At 45.4% G+C, this 7,721-nt stretch overlaps 1 long non-coding RNA gene across 1 annotated transcript; it reads left to right on the top strand.

Annotated features, from left to right (window-relative positions):
• The first annotated feature begins 300 nt into the window (after window positions 1–300).
• On the top strand, window positions 301–6,523 carry LOC140002329 (uncharacterized). Its single transcript, XR_011808691.1, has 3 exons — window positions 301–1,097; window positions 3,215–3,377; window positions 4,951–6,523. It is a non-coding gene; the product is annotated as an uncharacterized lncRNA (long non-coding RNA).
• The last annotated feature ends 1,198 nt before the right edge of the window (window positions 6,524–7,721 follow it).

Raw genomic sequence — 7,721 nt, 5'->3', positions numbered from 1 at the left:
AGTGATCTGTTTCGTTTATCTGGGTGGCACACTCCGCTTGGCTGATGGAAGCAGATGGGTTTTGGACTGGGAGGATGACAGCAATTCGCTGGGAGTCACTGTGGAGTTGGGGAGGCACGTTGCCAGCGGGCTGGATGTAAACGTGGATAAGGGAGGAAAGGAGAAATCTCTCATGTAGGCCAGCGTGATTGAGGGGAAAAGAACTTGGGCTCACCAAGCCCTTCAAGCTATGCTGTCAAAGAAATGTATGTGCTGGTTAATCCATCACTTCTGATGACAGGTTGCATATGGTGAACTGCTTGAAACGTGCTTCCTTTGTCCAAATTCTCATTCCTTAAAGGCTGGCTTTGAAAACTGTTTTATCAATAGGGGAGGCTGCTTCTGCTGCTGAAAAATGTATAAAGCACAAGTATGTGAAACGCGTGTGTCTAGCTTAATGGAGTTCAGCTTTCTTTATATAACCTGGGTCGGAAATGAGGGTAAATCTGGTGGTTCTGGTTGGGTCTGGCCTCGTGGGAGCTTAGCTCTCGGTTAGATGCAGCCCAGATGTTAGGAGCTGCTGCACACTCGCTCCTTGGGACATCTCTGGGGCTGTAGTGCTGCTGAGTGCCTGCAGAAGCACAGCTTTTGTGTTAACCTTATCCAACAAATGTCCGCTCAGGCAAGAAGTATGCTGTGGTTGGCACTCAGATACATCACGTGAGATCTGGTGGAATTAAAATCATTTGTTTTCAGACAGGCATTAGTTGGAGAGAGCCCCAGCCAGATGACAGAGCAGGATGAGTGTGAACCAGGTGCTTCGGGAAATTCTCCATAAGGCCTTGAAGGTGTTTTGAAGGCTCTTCAGTTTCCATGACTGTTTCAAGTAGCATTGGATATGAGGTCCTTTGAACTCGTTTAGGGTGGATGAGCCTGTGATACATGAGACAAAGTCCATTTTGCTGTGGGAACCGAAGAGAAAATCTCAGAGCTCGCAGCTCCTGGAGACTGAGCCATTTTTCTCTGTGTGTGCAGGTGCCTGATGCATGCCTTAGTACTGCCGAGCCACGATCCCTACCTGCAATCTGTGGATGCTGCCTGAATGCAAACAACAACAGGTGCTTCTTTACAGGTTTTATTTTAAGTAGCTGAAATTACTCACACGGGTAACGTTAGAGATCAAAGCTGTAAGCAAGAGTGTATATGACCAGGGACTTAATGTTAGATGGGTGCTTAAGAGCTGTAAGGAACATCTGCTCCTAGTGGGTAGCAATTTCTTTTCTATAGCACACACTGAAGTGGGTTAGCATGCTGTGGAATGGTTTTCCTTCTTCCTTTCATCTCCTTGGCATTTTTCCTTCCTGGTCGCGTTTCATATGGATTGAACAGTCATGATGAAAGAGCGGTAGGCAAACGTGTGCAGAAACAATTTAGTTGTGTATAGTGTCAGATGCCGTTACGAGAAATGAAGTTGTGCAGCTTTCTACTTAAAATCATAACTAAAGAGCTCCGACGTGCCAAGTCTGGGCACGTGCTGACAAGGGGCTGTGTCGGGATGTCAGTCAGCTCTCCTAGCAGCCACCCAGCTTGATGTACTGGCGTGGACAGTGTGAAAAGCCTCAAATTCTTCAGAAGTGAGCCTTGTCTCTTTGTTTGTTGTCAAGATGAAAAAATTCCTGGGCACGCTGTGCCTTTCAGACAGGGTCTGAGAGCAAAGGATGTCTCTCAGAGCGAGCTCCCTCCTCTGTTTGCTGGAGGGCCCAGAGCTAACGACTGGACTTTAAACTGAATTTTACAAATCAGCAAGATTTGTATTCCTGACTCACCCGCCTGGTGTCCCAGCACCTCTGGAGGAGCTGGAGGTGGGTCAGCCTCCACAGGTTCATCTTCTGGAGGGTCCACCTCCAGCAGCTCCTCATCTTCCACACGCCATCCAGCAACGTGTGGCAAACCAAAGAGTTTCTAGGCATCCTCTTCATAGCTTGCAGCCCCCTCAGCCCCCCATCACTCCATTTGACATGTGCTTCAGACTCGAGTGCACCACTTGCACCCTCCCTGTACCAGGTCTGCTCAAAGGCTCCTTGGCACGCCAGGACTCAGTGAGTTTGGGGCCAGCATGCAAAAAGTGCGAGAGAAGATGAGGCAGACGACACACTCTTGGGTTTTGTGCAGAGATCCCCAACTGCTCTGCCAGAAGCGAGGGTGTGAGGGACAGAGCACAGTAAGAAGCACAAAGCTCTTACTCTGACAGCCGCGTTTCGTTCCCATCCTGCACAGTCCCATGTGCAAGGACTACAAACTGCTGCCTTTCGAGACGTTACTGACAGCTCTTGCCAGGAAGAGCTGGATTGACTTTTTCCTGGCACCTTAGCATTTTTGATCAATAGCTTCACAAATGGGAGGGAGTTAATATTCTGCCAACTGCTTCTTCGTGCTGTGTTTGTGTGTGCTTTATTTTAATCAATTATTTTTGCCGTATAAAAAAAAAAAAGGTAGTATGAATGCTTGAGGATTAAAGTAACTTTCTCAGCCTAACAATGTGGATTTATGTCACTTCAAAAAGCGGTTTCTTTTGAGGAACAGGAACACTGGATTAAAGCTTTATTCCAGACTGGTAATTAAAAGGCTAAATCCCATATATGTACAGCATTACAACTCTAACGTGACTGGAGGAGGATTGCTCATTAGAGCCCATCGGGATTTCTGCTGTGGCTTTGGGAACTGATCACCACCCATCTCGTCGTGAATCCTATTAGAGCACACACTGAACTGCACGGTATCGTGCCCCAGCTCTCCACCAGCATGATTTTGAGTAGGGGGGTTCACTGCGTGTGGTTTGTGAGGCTGGGTCTCCTGTTGGCTGCGGAAATAGGGCTTTGAGTTTGTTTTGGGTGGCAAGCTGGCTTTTTAAGCTGAAGCTGGATTAGAAACAGCTTTCTGTTCCCAAGGGAGCTTTTCAAAACTGCTTAGGACAGAGTGCCCTAATACTTGGAGCCAACTAAAATACAAGACCAAATCTAGTAAAAGATGTAATCTCCATACTTAAAGAATCGTAGTGGTTTCTTGTTACTGTTTGTTTGTTTAAATCCAAAAGGAAAGGCGTTAAAGATCGGAAAATTATATATTTGTTATTATTATTTTAAGATGGAAAATGCTGGTTTCAGAAAGTCCTTTTTCTTTTTCTTGCTTCTTTTTTAAAATCAATGGTTATTTATCAATAACTCCCTTTTCTCAGAAAGGACTTTACTCCCAATAAACAACCTGACAAGGAAAGCAGACGTTTGCACAAGATTTCCAGCCAAGAGCTGTCCAAGAGGAGTTTTTGACAGTAGCAGCCAGTAGGTACCAGAGGATCTTCCATCTCCAGCTCTTAATACCCAGAATAAAACAATAGAGGGGTAAGCATATATTGTACTTCCTCAGTATTGATGAATCCATCAGCAACAACTCTTCTATCACGCGTGGTTTGGTTTCAGGGCACAGATATACCTTGGCCTCAAGTCTGGGACCAGCTGGGATGCTTTATAGCACGTTCACCTAAGCTGGAGAGGCACCTTTGCATCTAAGAAAAATAAATAAATCAGGGAAACAGAAAAATAGACAGCGAAAGCATTGCAAGCTTAGGTAAATGCATCCTACCACCACGTCACCATCCCTTTGAGCACAGCAAACTGTTTCTATCTGTTCTCTTCTGTGCAGACTCAGGTCCTGACCCTTCCTACCTTGTCCTGCCAGAATAATTGCAGCTATTCCCCATCTGCCTCCCTGGGCTAATTGTCAGGAAAGGCCAACTGGCTTTCCCTCAGGGGCAGCAGGGCCAGGCTTTGCCTGTACTTCCTTCTTATAAATAAAAGTAATTAGTTGCAAACAAAACACCGGAGCATGTCATCTACTGATCCAAAGCAACTTGTTAAAAATCAGAACATGCTTTGACCGATGGTGTTGGTGCTGTGTGTGGCGCCCTGTGTCAGCGTGGCTGTTCTCAAATGGGTTCTTCTGTTTTAAGCCTAGGTTCGTCAGCATCACTGCTGAGAGCTCTGTGGTTTTGCTGTGTCTATAGGCATTAGGTTTTCAAGGAAGCTTGACCTCAGTGATGGGTTTTGACCATGTTTTCAAAGAATGTAAATAATCTTTTTACAGACAGTACAGTCACCTTGCTTGAACAGCTGTTTTGAATCCAATAAAATTGCTCATTTGAGAAAATCTCACCAGTTTTCATGTTTTCCACAGTACTTAGAGTAATTAGGCATCCAGGCATTTTCTCTAAGACCTTTAGACCCTCTTGAGTCAGGATTTCTCCACCAGAGAGCTGCTCTGCATCAGCTTAAACTGCTTCAGATTGGACTCTATCCTGCAGGAGGACGGAGTGCTCCGGTCTGGCAAGGCTGAAAGGGGGTGGCGTTGTGTGTCTGGATGCATCTGTGCAGGTTGTGGGTGGCCTTGGGATGCAGCTATTTGAGGCTGTTCTGCTCTCTGCTTTTCATGTTTTTAGGGTGGCCAGTCAGTGAGCTTGTAATAAAAGCCAAACCTGAGCACTCTCATATATAAAAGTCCATCATATATATATATATATATATATATATATATATATATATATATAAAGGCCCAATCTCCTCTCTATTTTGGTGTTATTTATTGCTCCTTGTGCCCTCAATTCCCCGAGATACCAAGTGTAACTCGTGCACAAAATGATAGCACTCCATAAGCTTACAGAAATGGAAACACGCCGTATTGCAAGCAAGTCTATTCCTGTGGCAGGTGAAGGGGAAGCTTAAGGAATGAAAGTCTGGGTCAAAGCTGCCTTAATGCACTGAGCTTATTGCTAATTTGAGATTTAATGGGGTAAATTGCTGAAAGTTCAAAGTTGTAATGGTATGGAGAGTTTGAAATACTTGCAGCAATCAGGGCAGCTTCTGTCCCGAGCAATTACAGCTCTAGTCATGGTTGTCTTGCATCTCTTGTGCCGTGCAGGTGTCTCTAGGTGTGTGGTTCACTGGTGGCAAGGCAGAGGAGCTGCCTTCGGGCTTGCCATGTGTTGCCCCCAGCTGAGCAGCGTGTGCCAGCAGGAGCCCCACGTCCAGCTTGGCTTTTGAACACAGAAAGTGACTTCTCAGCACCGGTCACCTCAGGTCTAAAAATGTCCTTGGTAACTCGCCACATGAAATGACTGTAGCAAAAGGTCACATCAGAATAACCAAGTGACTCGTTCTCTTCCTCCTGTCTTCCTCCTGTGTTTATCAGGTCATTTGAAGCCATCTGTCTACTTTGTTGTCACTGTATTGACTTGTTGCTATTAAGGACCATTAATATTGTAAGAGCCATACGCTCTCTCTGTAGCCTAGGTAATTATAAGAGACAAAACGGGTGCCTTGCAAAAGTCATGCACTTTGGGGGGAATAAGCCCCAATGGCTTTGTGTTGATGCAGTAATTTAAAGTCAACCAGAGGAGGCTGAAGCAGCAAAGTGCAAGCATGATTGTTGTGGATGCAATCTGCTAAATCACCCTTTTTTCCAAAGTAAAACTACCACGCCATCGGATTTGATTCTGATTCTCTTCAAACTTCTTTCTACCTGTTTGGAGTTAGAGACAGTCCTGGGGGTGAGGTCTGACTGCAGCTGCACCCCTCCTCGCGCTCCCAAAGAATTAAGAGGGACTGGGTCCCACTGAAGGTACGGGGACTTATTGGGTTGCCAGCTCCTGCTGGGTACACAGCCCCAGCCCAAAGGGATTCTCTGGGGTTGAAGTAACTCTGCGGCGTCCCAAAGGTGGGTGGCAGGAGTCCCCACGGTCCATCTGGCTTCCAAGAAGCTGGATCTGCCCTTCAGGCGGGAAGTCAAGGACTGCGGGAAGTGTTGACTGTTTGGTCTGTAATTAAAAGAAAGGTACTTACAAGAACCTATTCATATCCTTTATGATCTCCCTTAGGATCATTTAACTGACTAATTTGGACAGCCCAGACAACAAATGAGGACTTGGTCTCCTCTATTTCTACAACTCTGTAAACATAATCCCTGATTGATTGGCCTCTAATACATCAGACCTAAATGAAAAATTAATTAGATTGGCTACAACCCCAAAGTGAGCACTTTACCACTTTGTTGTTTTGTCCATTTGATCCTTTCTTCTTTGATTTATGGGCAAAGGAGAAAGGGGAGAGGGAAAAAAAGGAGGAAAAAGAGGTTTGTGCTGGATGTCACATGAAGCCAGTCGGGTTTATTGGAAGCAGAATGAGCAGCAGCAGCAGCTCCCTGGGGTGGGCTGTAGAGGTGGGAGGGTTCAGAGGGGGCTGCTCCTTTCCCCCCAAAAGTATGTCCAAAGTGAAGACCCCGTTTTGATTTTGGCAGTCTGGATTTCCCCTGTTCTTACTAAGCTTGAGACCGAGGGATAAGGTGGGGGTTTTCTGCCCTGCTTGCGAGGAGGCCCTAGAGACGTGAGAGCAGGGCTTCGGTGTATCTGCCCTCCGCTGCGAGACCCAGGTGGGGGCTGAGAGAAAACAGAAAACAGGACAAAGATTTGTTTTTAGCCACCCCCTCGTGCCAGTGGGTAAATGAATTCATTTTCTGGGGGGCTCTCCTCGTCTTCCTGCTCGGATTTTTCTGTTGCAGCCAAGCCACTGGTCAGGGAGTGCAGGGGGCGGCTGCCCAGCAGCACCGGAGCCCATGGCTCTGGTCTCCTGGCTTGCAAACCCCCTTCCCTTTGATTCCTTTTTCTCTGAAATTGCAGGGCTGGTGATACTGATCTGCTTTTGAAAAAGGCCAATAAATATATGTGGCAAGAAGTCACAAGAAACGCTGGAGGCTGTGAGAGCAGGCCGATATGATTTCAGCTTGCCTTGGAAAAATCTTATGAGTTTGTTGAATTCTGCCTTGTCTGAACACTCGCCAGCTGCACGATAGCCACCGTGCTTAATAATCTCAGAGGGTGAAGAGCACCTCAAGGTGAAAAATAAACGAACTGCTTCCTAGGTTTGTAAAGTAGTGTAGCATTCAGAGCAGAGTTAGATGATTTAAAAAAAAAAAAAAAAAGCTAACACAGTGAGGAGTGGAAACAAAAAATCGGAGCTTGATACATCCAAGGGTGGAGGGCAAGTGAGCAGCACATTGTTAATCACAGCCGAATTTTGCCAAAGCCCGAGGCCCAGAAAGGCAGTTGAAAAGTAGCAGTATATTAAAAACAAAAGTCTTAAGGCCAGGAGGAAATAATGGGACTCTAAAGTGAGGCACAGCTGAAATGAGAAACTTCTTCTGTTATCTAAAGAGTTATTAAAAGCAAGGGCAGAAATTAAACTGAATTCCAGAGAGCAGTTGTATGGGTGTGTATATAAGTGGATGCCCCAGTGTGTTATCTTATATATGTTATGTTTATATATCTTATATAACATATATCTTATATATGTTATGTTTTCTATACAGAAAACGTTCACGCCAGGTTAAAAAGATGTTTGTGGTTTGTTGTTGTTGTTTTTAATCCAAGAGAAAATCCCCATCTGAAAGAAGTGACTTCAATATAAACACCAATGGCCTATTTCAGAAAAGCTTTTAATTGCAAAATTAAAATGTTTATGATGTTTTGAGGCTCTGCCCCTTCCAGAAAGCAATTCCTCAGCTGTGTGGACACAGGAGACCAGTAGCATACTTGGGCTGGATTCTTGGTTTCCTGCTCAGCAAATGCTTTCTTTACAAGCCATCCCTTCCTCTGTCTTCTCCTTTCTCTTTTCCATGTTCTCAAGTTAGACTTCAAA

The sequence above is a fragment of the Anas platyrhynchos genome, chromosome 4 (genome assembly GCF_047663525.1).
Source record: "Anas platyrhynchos isolate ZD024472 breed Pekin duck chromosome 4, IASCAAS_PekinDuck_T2T, whole genome shotgun sequence".
NCBI lineage: Eukaryota > Metazoa > Chordata > Aves > Anseriformes > Anatidae > Anas > Anas platyrhynchos.
Note: the sequence above shows the minus strand (reverse complement) of the source record. Positions and strands in the feature narration are given on the sequence as shown.